At 38.1% G+C, this 26,210-nt stretch overlaps 1 protein-coding gene across 2 annotated transcripts in view; it reads right to left on the bottom strand.

The window, feature by feature from the left end:
* CEP350 (centrosomal protein 350) overlaps positions 1 to 22,554 on the bottom strand; it is a 153,633-nt gene extending 131,079 nt beyond the window's left edge. For both annotated transcript variants that reach the window (XM_035010557.1, XM_035010558.1), the window contains exon 1: positions 22,201 to 22,554. The gene's annotated coding sequence lies outside the window, so the exon portion shown is untranslated. The remainder of the gene's footprint in view (positions 1 to 22,200) is intronic.
* Positions 22,555 to 26,210: the final 3,656 nt, after the last annotated feature.

Raw genomic sequence — 26,210 nt, 5'->3', positions numbered from 1 at the left:
ATGAGTGTGTTCAGTGTATGAGACTTCCATCAAGCTGTACACTTACATGCTGTTTCCGTGTACATTATACATCAATTAAAAGTATTTTCTGATAACATGCCTGGTTTAGGTTTATAATTACAGATTTAATTCAGTTCTATAGTATGTCTAGTCTCATGAATGTCAGTTTTTCAATATTTTACTTTTCAAAATCCCAGGTTATCCCATACCTAATAAGTATTATTAATAGAATCTATTAATCTAGGGTTCTTTAATATACAACGTACTGAACTGCCTTTGCGAACAGTGGTTGAAGAAAATTATTTTTATCACATGTGACAAAGGTCATATATTCATAATGTAAAGAACTCATCAAATTGATAAGAAAAACATGATGAACCTGGTAGGTAGATGAGCAAAGGACATGAAAAGATAATTCACACATGAAGAATAGAATAGAATAGAATCTAATTCTATTATAAATAGAATCTATTTAAGTAGAACAGTTCTTTATGTAAGAATATATATGTAAATATCACCATTTTCTATAAAAATAGAAAAATTGAGGAAAAAGTACACTGAAAAAAATCTCATAGAAAGAAGAGAATCTAATCTGTCAAAACTCTTACTATCTTTAAAGTATAAATCTCAATCTGTAAAATGCCTTTTCTAACCACTTTAAGATGACTAAGTCAAACAGATTAAACTTAATTCAAGATCATTTATTAGGAAATAATGAAACTACTTTCCCAGTTAAATGTTTAATAGGCAACATGACTTTATTCTATAGCCATATGGGACTTTTGGAATTATTGAACATTTGTGCATTCTTTTTTGCCTACTTAATCTGTCAAGAATTAAGAAAGGCAGACAAAAAACTACCATAACTACTTTTTGTCTCCTTCTCTTATTTCTATAAATTAATGTTTATATAGCTTGATAGGATTATTTAGTACATAAAGGTTCATGGTTGTTATATTGTCATGTGGGTTTTATATTTCTTCAATAAAAAATAACCATCATTGTCCATAGAGAACTATGTTTTAGTATTCAGTTCTATTCTGTATGCTATTAATAAAAAGCAAGTATTGCTTTATTCTATTATACCTGCCCTATCCTTTCAATTCTAAGCTTTCTGGGACACTATTTTAGATGCTTCTGTATACAGAAAATATAACTTTTTTTTTAAAGATTTTATTTATTTATTTTTTTATTGATTTTATTTATTTGACAGAGAGACACACAGAGAGGGAACACAAGCAGGAGCAGGGGGAGAGGGCGAAGCAGGCTTCCCGCTGCGCAGGGAGCCCGATGTGGGGCTCAATCCCAGGACCCTGGGATCAGGACCTGAGCCGAAGGCAGACGCTTAACAACTGAGCCACCCAGGCACCCCATAGTTAGAACTTTTTAATCCAATGTAATAATCTTTGTTAAGACTAAGAACAGGGAGGGAAGCCTAATTCTACTGGTGGAGACCTGTTAAAGCTTTTTGGGAGTAAATCCTTAAAGACACCATATTAATTAGGACATGCCTACTATATGTTTGGTATGAAGGAGAAAGAAGGGACAGAGACTATTATGCATCAGGAGCCCTAATGGCATCAGCATACCATGTTCATAAAAGTTAAGTATTCTGTTATCTAGTAATAGATTTGTCACAACCCTTCACTTCTACAATGGCAGATAGCCATGGTTTTCTTATGTTTCTAAGAGCTAGACTAGATCATCTCATTAAGCTGACATTTTTAAAAGTTATTTTATGAATTGTATTAGTTTAGCTAAAAACCATAATGTCAGTAACTATGATTTCAGGAAAGGGTTAACAAATTTGCAAGAGCCTGTCAGACTGCTTTATTTTCTAAGACATTATCTGTGAAAGTCCAAATTTAAATGATTGTCAATCATCCACAAAGTAGACTTTCTTCTTTACTGTGTTTTAAGATACTACAGGGCGCCTGGGTGGCTCAGTCGGTTAAGAGTCTGCCTTCGGCTCAGGTCATGATCCCAGGGTCCTGGAATCGAGTCCCGCATCAGGCTCCCTGCTCCACAGGGAGTCTGCTTCTCCCTCTGCCCCTTACTATAGTTAAGGCATACCAAAAGGTCTAAGAAATAATAATACACACTTAGGTACTCATCTCTCAGTTTAAGAAATAAACTACTGAAATTTGGCTGAAGTCCCCTGTATACCTCTACTCATATCCATCTCCCCCCATCCAGGAGTAACATCCACTATCCCAAACTCAATGCTTATCATGTATGTCCTCCTTGGACTCTCAGCATTTTCCAAAATACAAATGGCAATCCTTCCTATTCAGCACAAAACAAATGATCTCAAAGTACCTTTGTCATAATCACTGTGCTGTATACCTGAAGCTAATGTAACATTGTGTGGCAACTATATATACATATATATATTATGTTCCCAAAAAGATTAAATGAAATTGTGTATGAATATATTACAGATGTCAGTCACTGTGTCTGCCCAACCATAGCCCCCTCTCTGAAGAACAAATATCCCCATTCCCATCCATAACCCCTCACCCGCGCTATAGCTGATTGAAGAACAGTGAAGAACTAACTCAAGAGTGGCCTATCCAGTCCCTGGCAAGAAGAGATTTAAGAATTTTAGAATGAAATGTTAAGCAACTGAGTCAATGAGCTGTGAGGAGTCAAGTCGAAAAATCATGATGAAAAGCAAGATGAAGATCAAAGAAAAACAAATGAGAGATCATGTAGTTTCCCGAAAAGGAAAAAGTGGCCTTGTTCTTAGCCATTTTCCAATGCCCATAATACCACTACCTCATTTTCTGCCCCTGCATTCCTTGAGACCTCTCTGAGGTCTTACAACAAACTTCTTTTTATTTCTCTTTATTTAAGGGAAAACGGGAATCCTACAAAAAAAAAGAGGATCCCATGAAATCATTCATTTCAAGCCTCTAACTCATAGAGAGGAAGTAAGTTAAGAGAAATATATGTGAAATATATTTCAAATATACTATAGAAAAAAATGTGTTAAATACATTGTTTAAAAAAAGGGAAAGAAAATACAGAAAATTTCAATGACAATTTCTATGACAATTCTTTTGAGAGAGGGTTATCTCTGGTCACGAGAAACCATTTTTCTTTTTGATCCACTGAGAAAATCTCCCTTTATCCTTCAAATTCATTTTCTTATAAACAGTCCTTCAACTAAAAAGTCCATACTTTCTTTTCCTTTCTTCTTCTTCTTTTTTTTCTTTTTTTGAGAGAGAGAGAGAAAGAGAGCATGAGCAGGGAAGGAGGGGCACAGGGAGAGAGTGAATCTCAAGCAGGCTCCACACTGAGCGTGGAGCCTGCGGGGCTTGATCTCACAACGCTGGGATCATGACCTGAGCCAAAATCAGGAGTCTGATGCTCAACCGACTGAGCCACCCAGGTGCCCCCAAAAGTCCATATTTTCTAAAATCTAAAAATTATTTTTCCTGATTTGTAAGTTTGTTTTTTATGAAGGTCTTAAAACTAAGTTTAAACATTATATACATATGAAACATTATATACGTATATGTACACATATATAATTATCTGTCCAGAAAATCTAGGAAATATACCTTTGTAGTAACACAATTTTCTAGTTGGGTATTATAACTCTATTACATTTGGGGTTTTAAGCTTTCATCTTGAAATACTCACTACTCTTGGGATCAGTAAAACATATCTGTCCTACCTTCCTTAACCTCTTGATTTTTTTTTTTCCCTTAACTGACGGCTTCCCTACTTTTGTCCAATTCATCAACGGTAACATTTCCAAAGGTTCCATTCTTAGGCCTCTTCTTTCCTAGCTCCTTCTTCCCAGGCAATCTCACACACTTTCATGGTTTCAAACCACTTCCTAAATGTCATCCTATTTCCGTCCTAGGTCTTTCTCTGAACTCTGGACCCAAGTTTTCAGTCTATTAGATAGTCCAGCTCCAAATCCCACTGGCACTTCAAATTTATCAAGTTCAGAACCAAACTCATTATTGTCTATCTTCAAAATTGTTCCTTCTTTTTCTCTTAGCAAATGGGGTTGCCATGCATCCAGTTTATCTTTGACATTTCTGCCTCTCTCTCACCACCACTTACTGAGTTACCAAGTCAATACTATCTTTAAGATGTTTCTCTCATAAAATAGGCCTCCATAAAGCTGTTGAAAAAAATTTTTCAAGATATTTCTAATTTCTCTCTTCCTCTCTCTCTCTTCCCCTTACCTCTGTTCAGAGTATTATCTTTAGCCTAAATTGTGGTAAAAGCTTCCTAAATTATTCTGTTCCTAATCTATTCTCCATACTGCAACCACAATTATCTTTCTGCAAACAGAACCTAGCAATTCTGCTTTTATAGCTCCTCAGTGACTATCACCTATGGGATAAAATTCCAAATTCCTTAGCATGATGGAACTTGGGATCCTCCACAACTTTAATTTAGTCTTAACCCCCTTGCTATCTTCACTGTATACCAGTTGTTCTTGTTAAAAAGCCATAGTTAGAGTGCATTCCCTAAACATGCAGAAATTTTCATTACCTCTGTATCCTCTTTTCCTAAATTTTATCTGGCAGTTAATAACCTTCAAGTCCAAATGTTAATGCCATTTACTATAAATCTTTCCCAACTGTTCCTTAACAGAATTACTACTTCATCTGTTTCCCCAACAGCACTGTTAATTTTTTTTTTAAGACCTTATTTATTTATTTGTCAGAGAGACAGAGAGCACAAGCAGAAGGAGTGGCAGGCAGAGGGAGAAGCAGGCTCCCCGCCAAGCAAGGAGCCCGATGTGGGGGCTCAATCCCAGGACCCCGGGATCATGACCTGAGCTGAAGGCAGACACTTAACCAACTAAGCCACCCAGGCGTCCCACACTCTGTTAACTTTTTAGAGCCCTATCATTAGACACACACACACACACACACACACACCCACCATTCATTCATTCAATGAACATTCCTTGAGTACTTAATGCTCACAATGCAGTGACACACATAAACAAACAGTATATAATGTGGTAAAGTTATAAAGTTACAAATAGCACATGTGTATCAGTCTCTCCACAAGGTTGTATGGTCCTTAAGGACTACGTCTTATTTACCCTCCCATCAACAGAGACCTTCCATGAACAGAAAAACAAACAGCAATGTTGAAAGCTGTTATGATCTCAACTTAGAAAATAACAGAGGAATCAAAGGCAAGGTTGCCAGTGAAAGGACAAACAGGGAAGAGAGCGGGGTAAATCAACAGAAGTAACAAGAAACATGATCACAGAAGCAGAAGAGATGGTTTAAAAAGCCAGGCTGGGAAACTACCCATAAGAAAGGAAAAGGAGGGCATCTGGGTAGCTCAGTCGTTGAGCATCTACCTTTGGCTCAGGTCATGACCCAGGCTCCCTACTCAGCAGGGAGTCTGCTTCTCCCTCTCACTCTGCCCTTCCCCCCTGCTCATGGGCACCCACATGCTTTCTCTCTCTCAAGTGTGTGCATGCATGCTCTCTCTCAAATAAATAAAATCATTTTTAAAAAAAGAAAGGAAAAAGAACACAATTAACAATCATCACTAGGCGAGTAAGCTAGGAAAAAAAAAAGAAATGTAAAACAAGGGAATGAAATTCATATACTATTTTGCAAGTAGTCTGTAAGATTATATGGTAAAAGAAACAAGCCACACCCAAAAAGCATAATTAACCTTGCTGATAATAACAGTGTAAAGAAGAGGGCTACAGGTGACCATGTAATAAATATATGATACCATGGAAACAATGGGAGTCATTTGATAAAAGCATATCATCATTAATGTGCAATGAATAGATGACTGGAGCAAAAGATAATGCTTTTGATTTGCCTATATAATCAAGTAAAATGATTTGGCAAAAAAAAAAAAGTACAAGAATTATGTATAAACTGTATTGGAGGTTCATTTATTCACTCTGGACATGAACAAAGTAATGAGCAGTTAAAGTGGAGCAGTAAAACATTACCATCTAGAGCCCATGAACAGCAGAAACTACTCAGAAAGGGAAGACATTTCTCCCAGTTACTCACCCAGAGCAAAGATGAACTACTAGACCCATGGCTTCAACCTCATATAAAGTCTTAGTGTTTCTTAAAGGGGAATGGAGTGGCCCCATCTAAACAGATTCTTTGTGGGAATTAACAGAGAGGTACCATTAACTACCAGGCTACAACTTGACAAACACATCTACCTTGTTAAGAATACTTTGTTAGCAATCAAGTTTCCCGATTCTGGAAGTATGGTGATACTGCTGAGTGTCATCCTCAACAGACCCGAACTCTGACTGACAATGAAACCTAGTGACACAGATTCCAAAATGCCAAGAGTCTCTAATTGACAGTAAGAAGCCAGAATCCTAACACAAAAATTGAATTAAATGGAATCAGAAATCTAGGCACACTGTCCTAGATCATATTCGATTAATTCAATCAGTAAATAATGTATTCTTTCTCCTAAAACCCATACCATACCATTCCTTCTTCTAAAATCCTACAAGCTAAAGTGAGCTAAAAGGGGAAAGTGGGTTTCCTAATACTTTTCTCCATTATCATCTCTGGTTCTTTCATTCACTAGTACAGCTTTACTTAAGAAAATCTGCTTAAAATTAGAGAAATTCTCTAAAATTCATTCACTAAAAAACAAATCTATTATATTCTCTTCAAATACTAGGATATTTTTCCTCTTTTTCCCCATTTACCTCCCATTTTCTTCTACATTTTTCCCTCTCACTCCTTTTGTTTTCCATATTATTCTCTTATCTGACTTCCTCACCTCCCTTTCTCACCTTTAGTTTCCCTATTTTTATCTCTACTATTTCTATTTATACCAAACGTGCTTATGATTAATTTTTCTAATTCTAAAAAAAGGTATGAATAAACCTGCAACATAAAAATTCTCTGGAAACTCAAAAAGACCCTTACTACAATGAATGAGATATACAACACACACACACCCCCCCACACACACAAGACACACAACACACAAATACACATTTATTTAAACATATTCTGATAATATGCTTGGCTTCTTTTTAAAAAATGTGGGCACATGATGTGAACTAGAATTAAGGGTAACATACAAAATATTAGTCTTAACATGCCAGTATAACATGTCTCTTTACTCAAAATGTACCTTTACTCATAAAGTCATCATCGCTGCTATTTAATCCATAGCAAATAGGGACACACAGAAAACGTACTTCGTATTTAAATGGATTTTAAATACAGTACTTTAAAACCATTACTCCCTCTACTTATCCTCTATAGCCAGTCTTCAAGCCTATAAAGATAGTTATTTCCCAAATAACTCACACGTACACTGTCAATCATTCCCAGTGCAAGTGAATTTGAGAGCAGCTACTTAATGCCCTCCTCTAAGCAGCTAGAGTTCTTGTCTTCAAGCCGGCTCTCTCAAGCAGCTCTAGGAGAAGAATCACCTGGATAACATTAAAAACTGAGATGGTGACGCTCCACCCGCAAGAGATTCTGAATCAGTGAGTCTGAGGAAAGGCCAAAAACCTGTAGTTTTAAAGGTCTACAGGGATCCCAATACACGCTCAGCTTTGAGAACTACAGCTCTAGAGATTATTTTCATTTCTACTCTTTGAAGCCCAAAGCTTCTAAAAACACATAAAGATGAGCATCAGTGGAGAGAACTAATCCTATTCCCCAGCTACCTGAGACCATTTCTCTTCTGAAGTTCCAGAACACTTGAGAGCAAAAAACACCTTTAAACCAGAAGCTAGAGTTATAGACCTCAATGGAGGGGCGGGGGGTGACCATGAAGGCAGCTAATAGTTAATTATCATACCTACCATTTTCTGTGTTCCTTATATGTGGGCCAAGGACTGTATTGCTTCCCACATCTTATTTTCAGTCTCCGTTACAACCCACAATCCTCTTCCTTGTTTGCCTTTTACTCTTCCCCTTAACCTAAAGCTCTGTTGAATGCAACTGGAAATCTTTATCCTTCTCTGTCCCCCTTTCCTTATATATTGAGGCCACAGGGTAGGAGAAAAGTGCACAACACACCACCCCCCACCCTTTCCCCTATGCGTTAAAATCCCTTATTTACCCTTCCCCTCCCCCACTCCTTCCCACTCCTTTTCTGGCAAAAAAAGAGGCTTTTCCTCTCTGTGACCCTAACAACATACGGCACAGAGAAAATTGCCCCCATCTGCACTTGGCTCCGCTCTCGGTTTCTCTTGTCCTCTTCTGCTCTTTTCCTGGTGCTCTTTTTCTCAGTGGGGTGTGTGTAACAGAACAGCCATGGGCTTTGGGGAACCTTTAACATTTTTTTTTCTTTTTTGTTTATAAAAACACTAAACATTCAATTCCAGAGAACCAAAAACTCCACCTCCCACCGAACACTATTAAGGGACATATCTTCTGCTCCATACCTTTTTCTGTTTTTCTTTCTCTCTTGTTAATGCTTAAAAAAAAAAGAAAAAAAAGAGTTTTTTATATAAGCTTTTTAAAGTGTGAAAAAGGACTATTTATATATCTATTTTACTGATGAAGAAACAGTATCAGACTATGGAAACAGTCCAAGGTCATTCAGTGACAGATCTGGAAATTAAATCTAGATATCTCTCTCTCTCTCTCTCAAACCTCTGAAAGCCTCTAACAGGCATTCACATAATGCCTCTCTGAATATTCCAACTCAGCCACTATTGATAACATTATCCCCTATCCTCTCTCATAATTTCATCACAAGGCACTTGGCTTTCTCACCTCAATTCTATCCTCTTTAGAACCTCTGTTCCATTAAGTTCAAGGCACGTTAACTTCTTTAGAGAATGCTCATTTAACCCACACATCTTGACCATTCTCAAACTCACAGGAAAGGACAGGACTTCCTCACATTTGTCTACAGATGAAGCATTTTATTCCACCCTCCATTCTAAACAGGGCAGGTACGATGTTTCAGCAACCTCCTTGGTGTTGCATCAGACTGTTCTTCCACACTCATGAAAAACCTTTTCCTCCATCTGACCCATGCCATCCACTCGTTTAACAAATATCTGCTGAGTGCCATGCATGTAGTGGGAATGAAAAGTACTAAGTACTGGGGATGTAGCAGTGAAAAGAAACATGGCCCCCACACTAAAGTAATCTACAGGTTTACTCAGAAGGTTGATATTCAACAAATATTACAAATGGGATGAAAATAACCAAGGGGAAAAAAAAGGAAGATGCCATAGAAGCATGTAACAGAAGGAAATTCATCTAATCTGGGAAGTGGAGAGGAAAGTGTCATTAAATCTAAGACCTAAAGGATGAATACAGGTGGGCAAGAAAGAGCTCTCCAGGCAGGAGGAACAATATTTAGAATGGCCCTGAGACAAAAAAGATGCGACACAGTTTAAGAAACCAAAAAGTCCCATGTGTTGGAAAAGAAAAATGTCAAGAGATGAAGCTGGAGAAGGAAAGGAACAAGATCATGTAGGGTTTCCAACATGATTTATTTTTAAAGGATCAATTATTGGCCACTCCTCTCTTATGACCCCAGTTTTGAGAAACCAGTAACACAGAATCTCTATCAATCTATTGCATTTTGTCTCCTTACTATACTGCAAAGCTTCTTAAATTTCAGAAAATTTAAGAATACTTTTTTTTTTTTTAAATTAGAGAGAGGGTGGAGTAGCGGGAGAGGGAGAGAGAGAATCCCAAGCAGGCTCATGCCCAGCGCAGATCCCGACACAGGGCTCGATCTCACAGCCCCGAAATCATGACCTGAGTTGAAATCAAGAGTCGGACACTTAACTGACTGAGCCACCCAGACACCCCAAACTTAAGAATACTTTTATTACTCATTTAAGTGACTCAAGAGTTTCATTCTAATGTCCATTTTACAGTAAGTGAGTTTAACTGGCATCTTGCAGAGAAACAAGCTGTTTCATGCAAAAGTCAGAAGCATAAATGAACAATGCTCCTTTGTTCAGCCTAAAGTCAAATATCACGAGGACTAAAAAAGAAACTATATTTGACATGGTTCTACTTACATCACGTAAAATATGAAAAGCTCAAAACAATAATCAACTTACAAAAGTTAGCTAAGGAACATTGTAACTTGCCAAAAGAAAACAGAAATAGGGGCGCCTGGGTGGCTCAGTCGGTTAAGCGGCTGCCTTCGTCTCAGGTCATGATCCCAGAGTCCTGGGATGGAGCCCCACGTCAGGCTCCCTGCTCAGTGGAGAGCCTTCTTCTCCCTCTCCCTCTACCTGCCTCTCTGCCTACTTGTGCTCTCTCTCAAATAAATAAAATCTTAAAAAAGAAAAAGAAAGAAAACAAAAAGAATTTCACTAAAGCTATAAAAATGATATAAAAGAATCTGGTTAAGATTAAACATATAAAAAGCAGAAGCACCTTATATCAAACAAGTATGCAACTTTAACTTGAGCAAACAAGAAGTGCACACTTCAAAGTATCACCCAAATACTCACTTCATAAGGGAAGCACAAAGGCTCAGAGAAAACTAACAATAGTCAAGAAATTTAAAAGAATTACAGTTACCATTTAACTTCTCCACTTATCATGCAGGCTAAGAGTTCATAAAGAGGGAGAATGGGAAAACAACACAAAAAGTAACTTTTAGAGGAAAGGAGCATATGAATACTTCATCTGTTTGAAGATCTCCCCATCTCCAAGTTCTTTCAAGAAACTTCAACCATCAATTACATTTTCCCTCATGTGTATGTCTAGCCTCCTCCTCTCACCAAGATTCTCCAATCAGCATTTATACTTAATCTTCTTACTTAAAACAACACCGAAGTCCCACAACCCAGCACCCTCCTCCACTACTGCTCTCTTTTTCCTTTATGAACTTCTCAAAGAAGTTGACTAAATACACTCAGTCTCCATTTAGAGATACTTTTCACTCACTCTTCAAGCAATTCCAATGTGGCTGGCATCCCCATTTCTCCACAACAGCTGTCACTAAAATCACCAAAGATCTCTTCATCTCTAAATCTAATGGGCAGGGGCGCCTGGGTGGCTCAGTCATTAAGCGTCTGCCTTTGGCTCAGGTCATGATCCTGGGGTCCTGGGATCGAGCCCCGCATTGGGCTCCCCTCTCAGCGGGAAGCCTGCATCTCCCTCTTCCACTCCCCCTGCTTATGTTCCCTCTCACTGTGTCTCTCTCTGTCAAATAAATAATTAAAATCTTTAAAAATAAATAAATAAATCTAATGGGCATTTTCATTTTCTCCCCCCCAACACAGGGCTTGAACTCATGACCTTGAGATCAAGACCTGAGCTGAGATCAAGAGGCAAATGCTTAACCGACTGAGCCACCCGGGCACCCCTAGGCATTTTCAAATAAAAAGTCCTCATCTTGCTTGGCCTCTTGGCAGCATTCATCACAGTTAACTACTCTCTTGAAACACTCATTTCCTTGGCTTCCATACACTACACTCTGGTTTTCCATCTTCTCTCTAGTTCTCTTTCCTAGTCTCCTCTGCTAGCTAGTCCTTTTCTCTTAAATCTAGAGAGTCAAGCAGGTTTGACCATGGGCTCTTTTCTAACACTATACTCTGGGTGACATCACCATGCCCAAGGCTTCAAATACCATGTATATGCCAATGACTGCCAAACTCTGGCCCAGATCTTATCTCTGATATGTTAACCCACATATCAAACCTCTTATTCAGAAACCTCAAAGGCACATCTTACTCAACATCTCCAAAAGCCAACTTATGATTATTCCCCAAAACCAAGCTTAAGGTATTCAAGGTATTCTCAGTCCAGATGTAAAAGCCAGAAATATCCACAAGAGGTGATTATTACTACATGACCTCTAAGGTCCTATTCTACTCTAAATTTATAATCTATATCACCAGTTTCAACCATGGTCCAGGGATCTCTGAGGGTCCACCTTTCAGGGGGAGTCTTTGAAATCAAAACTATTTCCATAATAACATTAAGACATTATTCCTCTTTTTCACTTTCATTCTGAGTATGTACAGTGCAGGCTCCCAAAGGCTACATGATATATGATATCACAACAGATTGAATGCAGAAGGAGATAGGAGAATCCAGATGTCTTCTATTAAGCTAGACATTAAGAAAAAAATTGAAAAATGTCCAAGAATGTCACTCCTTTCACTAAATGTTTTTGTTTTGGAAAAATAGTCACTTTTCATTTAAAAAATGTTACCTGTTTATTTTAATATGGATTTGTTATTTTAAATAAATTAATAAGTATATTTAAAACTTCCATATCATGCATCTTTTCCAACCACAATGCTAGGAAACTAGAAATCAACCACAAGAAAAAATATGGAAAAAAACACAAATACATGGAGGTTAAATAACATGCTACTAAAAAATAAATGATCAACCAAGAAATCAAAGAGGAAATCAAAAAATACATAGAGACAAATGAAAACACAACTGTCCAAAATCTTTGGGATGCAGCAAAAGGTGTTCTAAGAAGGAAGTTTATAGCAACACAGGCCTACTGCAAGAAGCAGAAAAATTCCAAATAAACAACCTAAACTGACACCTAAAAGAGATACAAAAAAAAAAAATAAATAACCCAAAAACCCAAATCAATAGAATGAAGGAAACAGAAAAGGATAAAGCAGAAATAGATGAAATAGAAACTAAAAAAAAAGCAACAGAACAATCAATAAAGCCAGGAGCTCTGGTTCTTCGAAAAGATCAACAAAACTAATAAACCTTTAGCCAGACTCATTAAAAAAAGAAAAAGAAAGAAGAGAGAGGACTCAAATAAAATCACAAATGAAAGAGGAGAAATACCAACCAACCCTAGAACTATAAAGGATTATAAGAGAATATTATGAAAAATTATACACCAACAAATCAGGCAACCTAGAAGAAATAAATTCCTAGAACCATATAACTTCCCAAAAATGAATCAGGAAGAAACAAAAAATTTGAGTAGATCCATTATCAGCAATGAAATTAAATCAGTAATAAATAAAACTCCCAACAAAGTCCAGGACCACATGGCTTCACAGGTGAATTCTACTAAACATTTAAAGAAGAGTTAATACCTATTCTTTTCAAACTATTCCAAAAAATAGAAGAGGAAAGAAAGCTTCCAAATTCATTCTATGAGGCTACCAGTACCTTGATACCAAAACCAGATAAAGACACTACAAAAAAAAAAAAAAAAGAGAGAGAGAGAGAGAGAGTGAGAGAAAGAACTACAGGTCAAAATCTCTGATGAACACAGATGCAAATCCTCAACAAAATATTGGCAAACTGAATCCAACAATACATTAAAAAAATCATTCACCACAACCAAACGGGATTTATTCCTAGGATGCAAGGGTGGTTCAATATTCACAAATCAATCAATGTGATACATCATATCAACAAGAGAAAGGATAAAAACCATATGATTAGTTCAAGAGATGCAGAAAAAGCATCTGACAAAGTACAACATCCATTCATGATAAAAACCCTCAATAAAGTAGAATGTCCATAACTACCCAAAGCAATCTACAGATTTAATGTAATCTCTATCAAAATACCAACAGCATTTTCACAGAACTAGAACAAATAATCCTAAAATTTGTATGGAACCACAAAAAACCCCAAATAGCCAAAGCAAACTTGAAAAAGAATAACTAAACTAGAGGTATCACAATCCCAGATTTCAAGATATATTAGAGAGCTACAGTAATCAAAACAGTATGGTACTGGCACAAAAACAGACACACAAATCAAAAGAACAGAATAGAAAACCCTGAAATAAACCCACAAATGGTCAATTAATCTTCAACAATAATACACAATGGGAAAAAGTCTTCAAAAAATGATGTTGGTGAAATTAGACAGCTACATGCAAAAGAATAAAACTGGACTCTCTTACACCATACACAAAAATAAAAACTCAGAATGGATTAAGGACCTAAACATGAGATCTGAAACCATAAAAATCCTAGAAGAGAGCACAAGCAGTAATCGGCTGTAGCCGGTTACTAGGTCTTCTGAGGCAAGAGAAACAAAAGCAAAATATTGGGACTACACCAAAATAAAAAGCTTCCGCACAGCTAAGGAAACAACCATCAAAACTAAAAGACAACTTAACTGAATGGGAGAAGATAGATGCAAGCGACATACCCCCCAAAAAAGGGTTAGTATCCAAAATATAGAAAGAACTTATACAACTCAAGACACACACAAAAACAAATAATTTAAAAATGGGCAGAAGAGGAGGGGCACCTGGGTGGCTCAGTCAGTTAAGCATCTGCCTTCAGCTCAGGTCATGATCCCAGGGTTCTAGATGAGCAGGGAGCCTGCTTCTCCCTTTCCTCCCTACTCATACTGTCACTTTCTCTGCCTAATAAATAAAATCTTTAAAATATATATATATTTTAAAAATTGGGCAAAAGAGGGGACTCCTGGGTGACTCAGTCCACTGAGTGTTCAACTCTTGATTTCAACTCGGGTCATGATCCCAGGGTTGTGAGATCGAGCCCCACGTTGGGCTCATGCTGCGTGTGGAGCCTGCTTAAAATTCTCTTTCTCCCTCCCCCCCCTTCCTCCCTCTCTAGAAAAAAATAATAAAATTGAAATTAAAAATGGGCAGAAGATATGAGCCAGACATTTGTACAAAGAAGACACACCGATGGCCAACAGACACATGAAAAGATGCTCAACATCACTCACCATCAGGAAAATGCAAATCAAAACAATGAGAGATCACCTCACACTTGTGAGAATGGTGAAAATCAAAAACACAAGAAAAAGTGTTGACATGGATGTGGAGAAAAAAGAGCCCTCATTTTACTGTTGGTGGGAATGCAAACTGGTGTAGCCACTATGGAAAAGTTGGAGGGTCCTCCGAAAATTAAAAATAGAGCTACAGGGCGCCTGAGTGGCTGAGTCAGTTAAGCCTCTGCCTTTAGCTCAGGTCATGATCCCAGGGTCCTGGGATGGAGCCCCACATCGGGCTCACTGCTCAGCAGAGAGCCTGCTTCTCCCTCTCCCTCTGTCTACTTACTGCTCTGCCTACTTGTGCTCTCTCAAATAAATAAATAAATCTTAAAAAAAAAAAAAAAAGAGCTACCATATGATCCATCCAGTAATTCCACTGCTGGGTATTTACCCAAAGAATACAAAAACACTAATCTGAAAAGATATATGCACCCCTATGTTTATAGCAGCATTATTTACAATCACCAAAATATGGAAGCAGACCAAGTGTCCACTGATAAATGAATGGATAAAGATATGTGTGTGTGTGTGTGTGTGTGTGTGATGGACTATTAGTCAGCCATGAAAAAAATGAAATCTTGCTATTTGCAACAACATGGATGTATCTAGAGCATATAATGAATGCTAAGTGAAACAAGTCAGAGAAAGACAAGTATCATATGATTTCACTCACTGTGTGGAAGTTAAGAAACAAACGAACAAAGAGAAGAAAAGAGACAAACAAAAAACAGACTCTTAACTATGGAGAACAAATGGATGGGTGAAATAGGTGAAGGGGATTAAGAGTACACTCATCATGATGAACACTGAGTAATGTATAGAATTGCTGTATCACTATATCATACACTTGATACTAATATAACACTGTATGTTAACTATACTGGAATTAAAATGTTAAAAAACTAATATATACTTTTAAAACTTCTAACATAGTAAATATCAATAGATAGAACCCATGTAAACAAAAGCTCTAAGTTTTTAATAACTCAAGCGTATGAAGTGGTCTGGACACCAGGAAGTTTGAGAAATGCTGATCTATACTTATGGTACCTATACAAATAAGATACAAGATGACATTTTATGAAATACCCAATTCTCAAGTATCTTCTAGCTGCAAATTTTCCCTTTACATTTATTGACAGGGCTCTCATTCAGTCACACAGATTTGGCTCAATTATTTTTTTTAAAGATTTTATTTATTTATTTGAAGAGAGAGACACAGCGAGAGAAGGAACACAAGCAGGGGGAGTGGGAGAGGGAGAAGCAGGCTCCCCGCCAAGCAGGGAGCCCGATTCCGGGCTCGATCCCAGGACCCTGGGATCATGACCTGAGCGGAAGGCAGAGGCTTAATGACTAAGCCACCCAGGTGCACCTTGGCTCAATTATTTATTGGGCTCCTATTATGTGCCTGGCCCTGGGGATAGAGATGAAAGAAATTACTTTGTTTTGGCTCTCACGGACAATGTTTTCCATACCTTTGCTACATTTCAGTTCTCTCATCTCTATCAGATCCTATGTAACAACCACGGCTGCCTGAAAGAATGAGAAAAGACAACCCCGCAATAGTCGTACTGTCTCGTCCAAATATAAAATGGACAAATTTAGTAGGGACCAGCTAGGAAAAAAGAGAAAACATTCCAGCTCTAGGTCAGACCTATTACACTGTTCCAAGTAAATTCTCAGAATAACCAATACTCGCATAATATAGTATAATACACAAATACAAATGACCTGAGAATTTAGCCTCACCTCTCTCTACATTTAAAATACAAAAACCCCAACAACTACTTTTACAAATATAAGGCTGATCTACTGTAATCTAGGAAATCCAGAAGAAAACTATGTAACATTTGGTACCAGTTTGGCCTTTGCAACATAAGTGGCAGGGTGAGGATCACAAACAACATAATATCCCCCACTGACAGATGAGCTATACTTGAATACAGGTGCACCTCCTCTTTTACTTAAGGAAAAGTAAGGACAATGAACAAGACCAGGAACAACTGAGGGGGGGCGAAGTCCTAGAAATATGAGCCTATACTTTGCTTACCCACCATCTAGTTATCCTGAATGCTTACTCTTCCAAATTAATTTCAAGGAATATATGTCTATAAAAATGTCTCATGGTTCACATGTCAGGATTATTTTTGCCCTAAAGTATAAAATTCATTTATATATAGATATATACATATATATGTATATTATATCCCTATGAAAAAATATATTTCTTACTGTGAGTGTCCTAGTCAAAAGAGTTGGAGAGGTTGCCAAGCCTTTTCAGTTCACAGAACTCTCATTGTCTCAGTAATTTTCCCATGGTGCCCCTAGGCACCAAAAATACCTACCAGTTCCATTTATTAGATCCATACAATCTAATAAGTATTTGTGTCCTAGCAAACTTAGTAGCAGTTTGAAAAATACATATAAATTGAAAGAAATGTTTTATTACTATACAACCACAATTACTTATTAATGGAATGTATGCACCAGCTATACATTACACAACTTCTCAAACCTTAAAATCACTTTGGACACTGCCACTTTCATTTACCATTCACACTGATTTTTGCACAGTACTTGCTTTTTATTACAGCAGCCCCCCCAAACCCAGCTTTTTGAAGACATCCTGTCATCCAAAGGAATGTAGCACAATCTCACAGACACTACCTCAAACTAATAGTTGAACAGTGTCCCACAGACGTCAAATATCACACAGATATCCCACAGCTGTCAAATATTACTGTGTTTCCCTCGAAAATTTTTTAATATTCCACAGTACCTGTGTGAGTTCACTACAGTGCTCTAAGGCACCTCATGGCACAATCTGGGAATACTGGGTTTAAGAAACACTGACCTAGCCTATGTACTTAATTTGTAAATTAAGAAATGACACTTAAGGTCACAAAGCTAGTAGAAAATAAGTACACTTCTCTGAAACAAATAATACATTATATGTTAAAAAAATAGAAGAAGATAGCAGGAGGGGAAGAATGAAGGGAGGGAAATCGGAGGGGGAGACGAACCATGAGAGACTATGGACTCTGAAAAACAAACTGAGGGTTCTAGAGGGGAGGGGGGGTGGGAGGATGGGTTAGCCTGGTGATGGGTATTGAGGAGGGCACGTTCTGCATGGAGCACTGGGTGTTATGCACAAACAATGAATCATGGAACACTTCATCTAAAACTAATGATGTAATGTATGGTGATTAACATAATAAAAAAAGAAAATAAGTACACTTACAAGTTTAGCCTTCCATCAACAAAAGTTTTAAAAGAGAATCTCATTGTGATATCATGTTGATGAAATCTACAGATCTCTGAAAAACAACTACATTCAAAAATACATTTATATGACTGTTTAATAGAAGAAACTGTTTCTATGTTTTCTTTTTTAGAAAAAAATGCTTCAAAAATTATAAAAGTGGGACTTAAAATAAACAAAAGTGCCTAAAGTAAAAAAAAAAAAGGAAAGTCATCCACTCCCCCAGGGATAACACAGCTAATAGTTTAATATCTATCCTTACAGACTCTTTCCTATGCACATACAAAATCATAATAAAATCAAACTGAATTTCTTTCTCACGTGTTTGTTTTTTCAAAACCAAATCATATCCCACAGTGTTATGCAACTTATTTTTCTCACTCAATATTATATCATGAACGTTCTTCCATGTCAGTACATAACAGTAATTGCAAACACTTAAACATTTATTGGTGCTTACTATGCTTACTTATGGCTTAAATAGCAACTCATTTAATTCTCACAACAGCCCTGTCAGGTGAGAACTATAGTTATATCCACTTTATAGATGAGTTTAAGTAATTTGCTAATTAATGGCCGCATCTGATAAATGATGCTGTTGGGATTTGAACCCAGAAAGTTAGTTGCATGGTCCCTGCGCTCAGTGATACGCTCAGCTGCTTCTCATGAAGTAAAGAAAGCTATCCCTCAACCTGTTAACAAATGCATAGTACTTCACAGCATAAATATACTATAATTTCAACTATTCCCCTACCAATGGGACATTTAGAATATTTTTTATTTATAAATACTACTGGCATTTACTTATAATAATGTTCAAATGAACATCCTTACAGATTTGCTCTTGTGCTTTGTGTTAAAATTTCTGTAAGATAAACTCCTAAAAATGAAATATCAAATATGTGCACTTTTAATTTTGATAAGTACACCAAATTTCCTTCCAGGATATTGTCCTAGTTGTACCAATTTATAGTCCCAACGACAGAGGGGAGGGTTGAGGTTCATTTTTAAGTTAAATATTTTTGATTCATGGAGAGGTCTATTTTGAGTTTTCACTCTAATGTAGAATGAATACATTGCCCAGTTGGTCACAATCATGGTCTGATTTGATAATTATCTGACATTAAACAAGTGAAGACTTAGCAGTTGTATAGTGAATTCCTCATCCAGTTATGAAACCACTTAAGGTGAGATATTTCCCCTATATGATACTGTTCACTTATGTGTAAAATGTGGGAATTGGACTAGCTGGCCTTTAAGATTTAAAACTCCCAATGCTGTAATTAAGAAGTGACTTAAAGTTATTAAGAGCCTATAATTATAGTACTAATTAGGTTAGGGTCTTAAACCTTCTATTTTCTTTAAATTATAATAACTATTGCCAGAACACCCAGGCAAATCATTAAAATATCCAATAAAGTTTTCAGGATCCACCTGTGGCTTATTCTCAGTGGCTTTTTAATCCCAGGCTGTCATTCCCTGCTACCTAGCAAACTTGAACATATCTCTAGAGTATATTCTTAATAAGAGTTGATGTGTGCCTAGGAACATGAACCAGTGTTTTGTTTTGTTTTCTAAATATTATGCCAAGACCACTCTTTAGTCAATTTATTCAACTAATATTTATTGATTAGTTTACTATATGCTAGCCACTGGGCACAAAATAGTTAACAGAAGATCTCTGCCATCATGGAACTTACAGACTAAATGAGAAAGGCAAATAACCAACCAAAATAATCGCTAGTATATGTAAAGTTATACCTGTGATAATAATAAACAAAAAGCTATTAGAGCAGGAAAAAAACACTATTCAATCTTTTGGTTGTGTTTTTTGGACTATTTGCAACACTAGAAATGGTTTGACATGGGAAGAAAACGTCAATAAAGAAAACTATTTCACAACTTGTCCCACGCTGCAAAAAGAGCAATCACAAGTGTAGATGGCAAGTTAACTTTTTAAATCATCAGTTCTACAATAATATCACCAAGATGTTACTACTTTTCAGTTATGCTACCATGTGGCCCAAATATTGGTTTTTCATAACCAAGAGTATAAATGATTTGAATTACCAAACTTGACAGAACTATGAGTATGCAAACAAAATGAGAAATGACAACTATAATTTCTTAAGAACACTGTTCAAGCAAAAAGTACATACAGCCATAAAGCCATCCATTACAATTAATTCATGATTTGCTCATCATAATAAACAAAAGTTACTGAAAGTACTGTTTTTAAAGAACGACAATCAGCATAAAGGAGTTAGTGCGGCATGTCAAAAGAAACAAAAATAGAATTTTTTTAGATTTTAAAACTACCAAGGTCCAGAAGTATCTATATTAATATTCAGTTTAAAAATAAAACTAATTCTACAATGTTAACTAGACTTGTGGTGATCATTTCACAATACATACATATACAGAACATTACGTTGTACACCTGAAACTAATCTGTAAATTATACCTCTAAAAATAAACAATTCTAGATCTGCAGAAATAAGAGCATCATTCATATAAATAAATGAACTTCCTTATGTGTCAATTTCCACAACTGCAAAACAAAAATATTTGCCAAACCTACCTCGCACTGCTATAAAGACTAAATAACGTATGTGGTGATACACCAAAAAATGATGTCAATTAGTTTAAACAGCTGCTCCTTTTCTGCTGCCACTGTAACATAGCAACTTAACAAATAAAATTGGTTAGACAGGGACTCCATCTCCTTTCTTCTGTCCATGATATGACAGAAGTGTTGTAAAATGGGCAAAAGACTGGCAATCAAAAGCATTAGGAAAAAATTCACAACTTCGTAATTCATAAATTAATAAATGGTTGTTTAAGTAACACTCTTACATAATAATCTATCTCAAAAAATCAGAGAAATTACCTCACGTATGTATGAAATTGTTTAGTTATTAGACCTCACCATCATTACAAACACAGGTCCTGCTACTAGGAAAAAATGAGATACATGTACTTATCCACACATACAATGTATTTTAGCTTGATGTTTATTTTCTGATCAAAGCATCTTAAATTCAATGCAATCACGCTCCAATGCTTCAGATTTTATTACACTGAGTGGAGTTTGTCAATTTGCACACCAAAACTAATTCACATTACACACCCATGGGTTTGAAGCAACTTCTACCATGGGTCTAACAACCAATCCCCCAAAGTCACAATCTCATGTTATTAGCAGCATACTGCCTTGTTTAAAAACAGTATTTTAAACTAAGAAATGTTTAAAGTGGAGAGCAGCTTTCAGTATTTTATCTTTGCTTTTACAAACCTTTTCAAGCTGTTGCTAGGTTGGCCTAAGATAGCCTTTTCTTTAAAACCTTTAATTACAAGACAGGAGGCATCGCTAACATGACAACATAACCATTAACGACTTTTCCAAATTCAAAACAAGGATCACCATCAAAACAAAAAAATCAAAACAATCAGGTGGAGTGCATGGATACCGATTACTACTGACAACCTGTCCTATATGAAGGACCTCCTCCTTTATGAAAGATTTGCTACTACACTAAAACCACATTAAAATCTTATATCTGTGTGCAACTTCCTATCTGAAAACTAAATACCCAGCGAAATTCCAAACCGTATTTGTGACATTAGTTCAATATTATTTACCATGTTGGGCTACATTTAAAAAGAAGGCGGGGGAAAATACTGACAACTTTCAAAGTGTAAAGCTTTTTAAATACCCCACTAAATTATTTGTGAATAAATCGGTAGACTACATTCAGCAGCTGCTAGACTGGAGCAGAAGATCAAAGTTTTCCCTGTACTTGAGAATGTTTATCCTCACCAAAAAGGAACAGAAACCAGTCATCCTTGCCACTGGAGCCAGTGGCCCGGAATTTCCTAAAATATGCCTGATCTGCAAGTGAAGAAGGAGCACTTCTCCGGAGACCAAAGGCGAGATGTATCCTACATCTTTCGCAGACGGGAGGAGGGGCGAGTTGCGGGAAACGGGGGTGGGGGGGAGCACCGACAGGTAAGGAAGGAAATCCGTCTTGGGCAGGCACCGATAGGACCTGAAATCCAGGTCTCAGGATGGCCCTCCCCGCAAAGGCTCAGAACCCAAGGAGGTTCCCCGAGGGGGACGCCAGGCAGGGCCAGGGCTCCCGGCGCCCCGCCCCGCCTCTCTCCCCGCCACCGGGGACCCGGGACCGCGGACAGAGGCAGCAGAGCCTAAGCGAGCGTCCGCGGTCCCAGCCACGTCCTCCCGCGGCTCACCTGAGAGTGTCGCCTCCGCCCTCGGCTCCCACGGTGCATCCCGCGGGGCCTGGCGGAGGGTGCAGTGATGCCGCACCGACCGGCCCCAGGGCTGCCGGGCCTGGCCTCCCCGCTCCGGGGACGCACCGGGTGCCCGCCTCGCACCGGCTCCCGGGATCCGCCGGGCTGCAGAGAAGGAAGGAGAGGCGGAAAGGCTGCCTCCCCTCCCCCACAGCAAGCCTCCCCCCGAGCTGCGGCTCTCTGCAGTTCCCTCTGGCGCAGGTCCGGCCCCGCTCCCCCGCCTGGGAGTCACTTCGGCAGCGGCGGCCCAGTCGCCATTACAGCCCAACAACTGACACGGAGGAGGAGCGGCGCCGGAGGCGGTGGCAGTGGCGGCCGCGCGAGGCAGGGCGGGAGCAGTCGGGGCCCAGGCAAGCCTCGCGATAACTGTCCCGAGACGGTTCCACAGGAATAAAACCTTCGGTTAGGGCCATGTTGAGTGTGGCTAAAAGGTGAGAGCGAAATAAAACGAAGAAAGGACACTCGAAAACGCCATATTTAGTGTGGCTAGTTTGTGCCTCGCAGGACTCGGGAGGAGCCAGAGTAGATCCGCAGCGGAGACCTCCCCCCTTCCCCCCGCCCTCCTTCTTCGGACGCTAATTGGGCCTTCTTGCTGCGCATTTCGTCCCCGGCCAAAAAAAAAAGGGGAGGGGGGGTTTGACCAGGGTGAACGCCGAAGTCGAAATTGCAGCTTCTCAGAGTTTACGATGTTTCACCAGTTGTCGTCCAAGTAAATCTTCTTTACCCCAGTCAGTTTCAGAGTAATTGCAGTTCTGTGGCTGCTGCAGCGACCCACTGCTGTCACTGTGGCGGTTTTATTGGCGAGAGTTGCAATTGTGTTCAGCATGCCGTCTGATGGCTAAAGATTCCAGAGCAAGTAAAACGGAGTTTCCTCCCGTTAGGTATAGGCATCGACAGAACGGTGCTTTGAGAAACTATCTGCGATCAACATATCTTCTAATATCTTTATCCTCTTTCCCCAGTCTCCGCATGGTGAATTCTGTCATGTGTCAGGACTTAGCTTAAATGACCTGTCTGCAAATAATGCCACCTTCCGCTAGGTGCTCACTTCACACAAGCTCTCTGCCCATAACTTTCCTCCCCCTTCTGAACTCAGATAGCTGTTTATCCAGAGACTGTTTCTCATCTTTAAGTATTTTGAAGACCCTTTCTTCTCTCTGTACCCCAGTAGGGCCTAGGTCAGTAACTAGGACATTATAGGTGCTCGATAACTGCTTGTTGAATAGATCTCATCAGTAGAAGCAGGAGACAGTAACTGCCCCCCCCCTTTGTAGGGCCTCTAGCTGTGCCTGAATAGGATGTAAGTGGATGTACAAAAATCCTGCACATATGTAAAATGTGTACTGTGTCTCTAGGAAGCTGTGCTGGAGGGAAGAACAGGAAATGTGGGTATCCCAATGGTGCCAGCGGTAGCAAGAAAAACAACATAAGGAAAGAGTTATTTAGTTGTTTTCCCCATCCATTCTATGTAAAGCAGTGGGATAGATGCTTTTCGTATGTTATTTCGCTGAATTTATACAACCACCTTATTAAGTATTATAAAACTTTTTTTAGAAGAGGAATTGGGTTGTGAAAAGCTAAGCAATTTGCCCAATATTATACCATCAGTAAAAGGCAAATATAGGATTGGAGGTCTCCTTTACTCTAAAGCTTATTTATACTTCTCTACCCCCATGCTGCCTCCTGGGTAACAGAGAAAACACCAAAAGTTCCTGTCACTGTGTGGAGTGCAATGTTATCCTCATATCAGCCTATGCCCAATTTCCACCTCTCATATCTTGTGCTGATCCCTGCCTCTCCTTCGCCTCCCAAATACCTCAAACACAGCCACCTTTTTGACATGCCGTAACTCTTGTTTGTACCCTACACGTTAACTCTTACAGCATTTAACCATATTTGACTATAATGAATATTAAATTGCGATTTTTGAGTGAGGTCCTAAGACAAACTGATAACAGCAAGTAAATTATGAGAAAGGCGTCCAAGTAGCAAATTTGCAAAGAAGTAATCTGACACCAGTTATGCAATTCTTGGCTGCTCTCTCAAGACCCTTCAACCTGGTCAGTGATATGAAAGGCTTGAGAGATTGTAGATTCACACGATTTGAGAGGAAGGTTTTTGGAGAGAATAGGCAGAGGGGTGCATAGGTAGCTGCTTCTTTACCTCAAACTAATGAGAAGGGCTTTGAGGAGACAACATGTAAAGTTTGATGTGTGCACCAGAATTTGGAAGCCAGAGGAAACAGAGGCTAGATTCAGTCTGAAAAAGATACAGAAACCTCAGCAGCCAAGTAGAGAATGGTATCCATCAAGTTAAGTGTTCCTGCTCCAAAAAAGAAGTCAAAGATAACAGAACCTGAAGTCAGAACCCATGTAAATAGTACCCTACTATTTGAGTTAAGAAAAGGTGGAGAGATATATAATATTTGCTTGTACATGTATAAGCTATCTCTACATGGATGCAGAAGACACTGCTAATGCTGGGTGTCTGTGTGGAAGGAAATTGATGACTGGGAGTATGAGGGAGATTTATCAGATGTACTCTTTTATACTTTAAGAATTTTGAACCATGTGAAAATATTAACCATTTAAAAATAAGTATTTTAAAATAAAGATTAGGTATTTTCCTTAAAAAAAAAAAAAGAAGAAGTTAAAATAGAAGGAATCCTACTAGAAGAGTGGCCTGCCAGGGTGAGTGGAACCCAGAGAAAGAAGTGTATTTGGCTGGGGGCAGAAGATGAGGGGACATTGGGAGTGCCCAGCTGAAGGAGGGGCAGTCACAGGAGCATCAATAACATTCCACAGGCAAGAATGGAATGGTCAAAAAAGGGAGAGAAGGAGGAGGAGATTTAAAAAGCCATAAGGAAACTGGTACGGCCACTGTAGAAAAGAGTAAAAAATGAAAAATAGAATTATCATATAATCTAGTACTTCTACTTCTGGGTATTTACTCAAAGAACACAAAAAAACTAATTTGAAAAGACATACGCACCCCTATGTTTATTGCAGAATTACATACAGTAGCCAAAATATGGAAGCAGCCCAAGTGTCCACTGATAGGTGTATGGAGAAGAAGATGTGGTGTACATACAATGCGGTATTACTCAGTCATAAAAGAGAATGAAATCCCGCCATTTGCAACAACATAGACGGATCTAGAGAGTTAAATGCTGAGTGAAATAAGTCAGAGAAAGGCAAATACCGTATGATTTCACTCATTTGTGGAATTTAAGAAACGAAACAAATGAACAAAGAGAAAAAAAAAAAGAGAGAGAGACAGACCAAAAAAACAAACCTTCAACTAGAGAGAATAAATAGATGGTTACCAGAAGGGAGTGGGTGAAATAGGTGAAGGGAATTAAGAGTACCTTTATCATGATGCGCACTGAGTAATGTATAGAATTGTTGAATCACTATACTGTACACCTGAAACTAATATAACACTGTATGGTAACTATACTGGGTTTTAAATTAAATAAATAAATAACAATAATAATAAATAAAAAGCAGTAAGGCGACATGGTCCACCTTTGGAACATTGAATAAAAAAAACGTACAAATGCAGAAAATAATTGCAGATTAGTAGCAACAGTTCAGAAAAGTTCAGTGATTAAAACAAAACAAAACAAAAAACTGGGGTGCCTGGCTGTTTCAGTCAGTGGAGCATGCGACTCTTGATCTCAGGGTTGTAAGTTCAAGCCCCACGTTGGGGTAGAAATTACTTAAGGATAAAATCTTTAAAAAAAAAAAAAAAAAACCTAAAAACCAATTTTTAAAAATGGCAACCATTTGCCACAACATGGATAAAACTTGAGGACATTATGCTAAGTGAAGTAAATCAGACAGAGAAAGACAAATACTGTATGATCAAAATATACACATATATCAAACCATTATGCTGTACACCTAAAACTAACACAATGTTTATGTCAATTATATCCCAATAAAAAA

The sequence above is a fragment of the Mirounga leonina genome, unplaced genomic scaffold (genome assembly GCF_011800145.1).
Source record: "Mirounga leonina isolate KUSES-001 unplaced genomic scaffold, KU_Mleo_1.0 Mir_154, whole genome shotgun sequence".
NCBI lineage: Eukaryota > Metazoa > Chordata > Mammalia > Carnivora > Phocidae > Mirounga > Mirounga leonina.
Note: the sequence above shows the minus strand (reverse complement) of the source record. Positions and strands in the feature narration are given on the sequence as shown.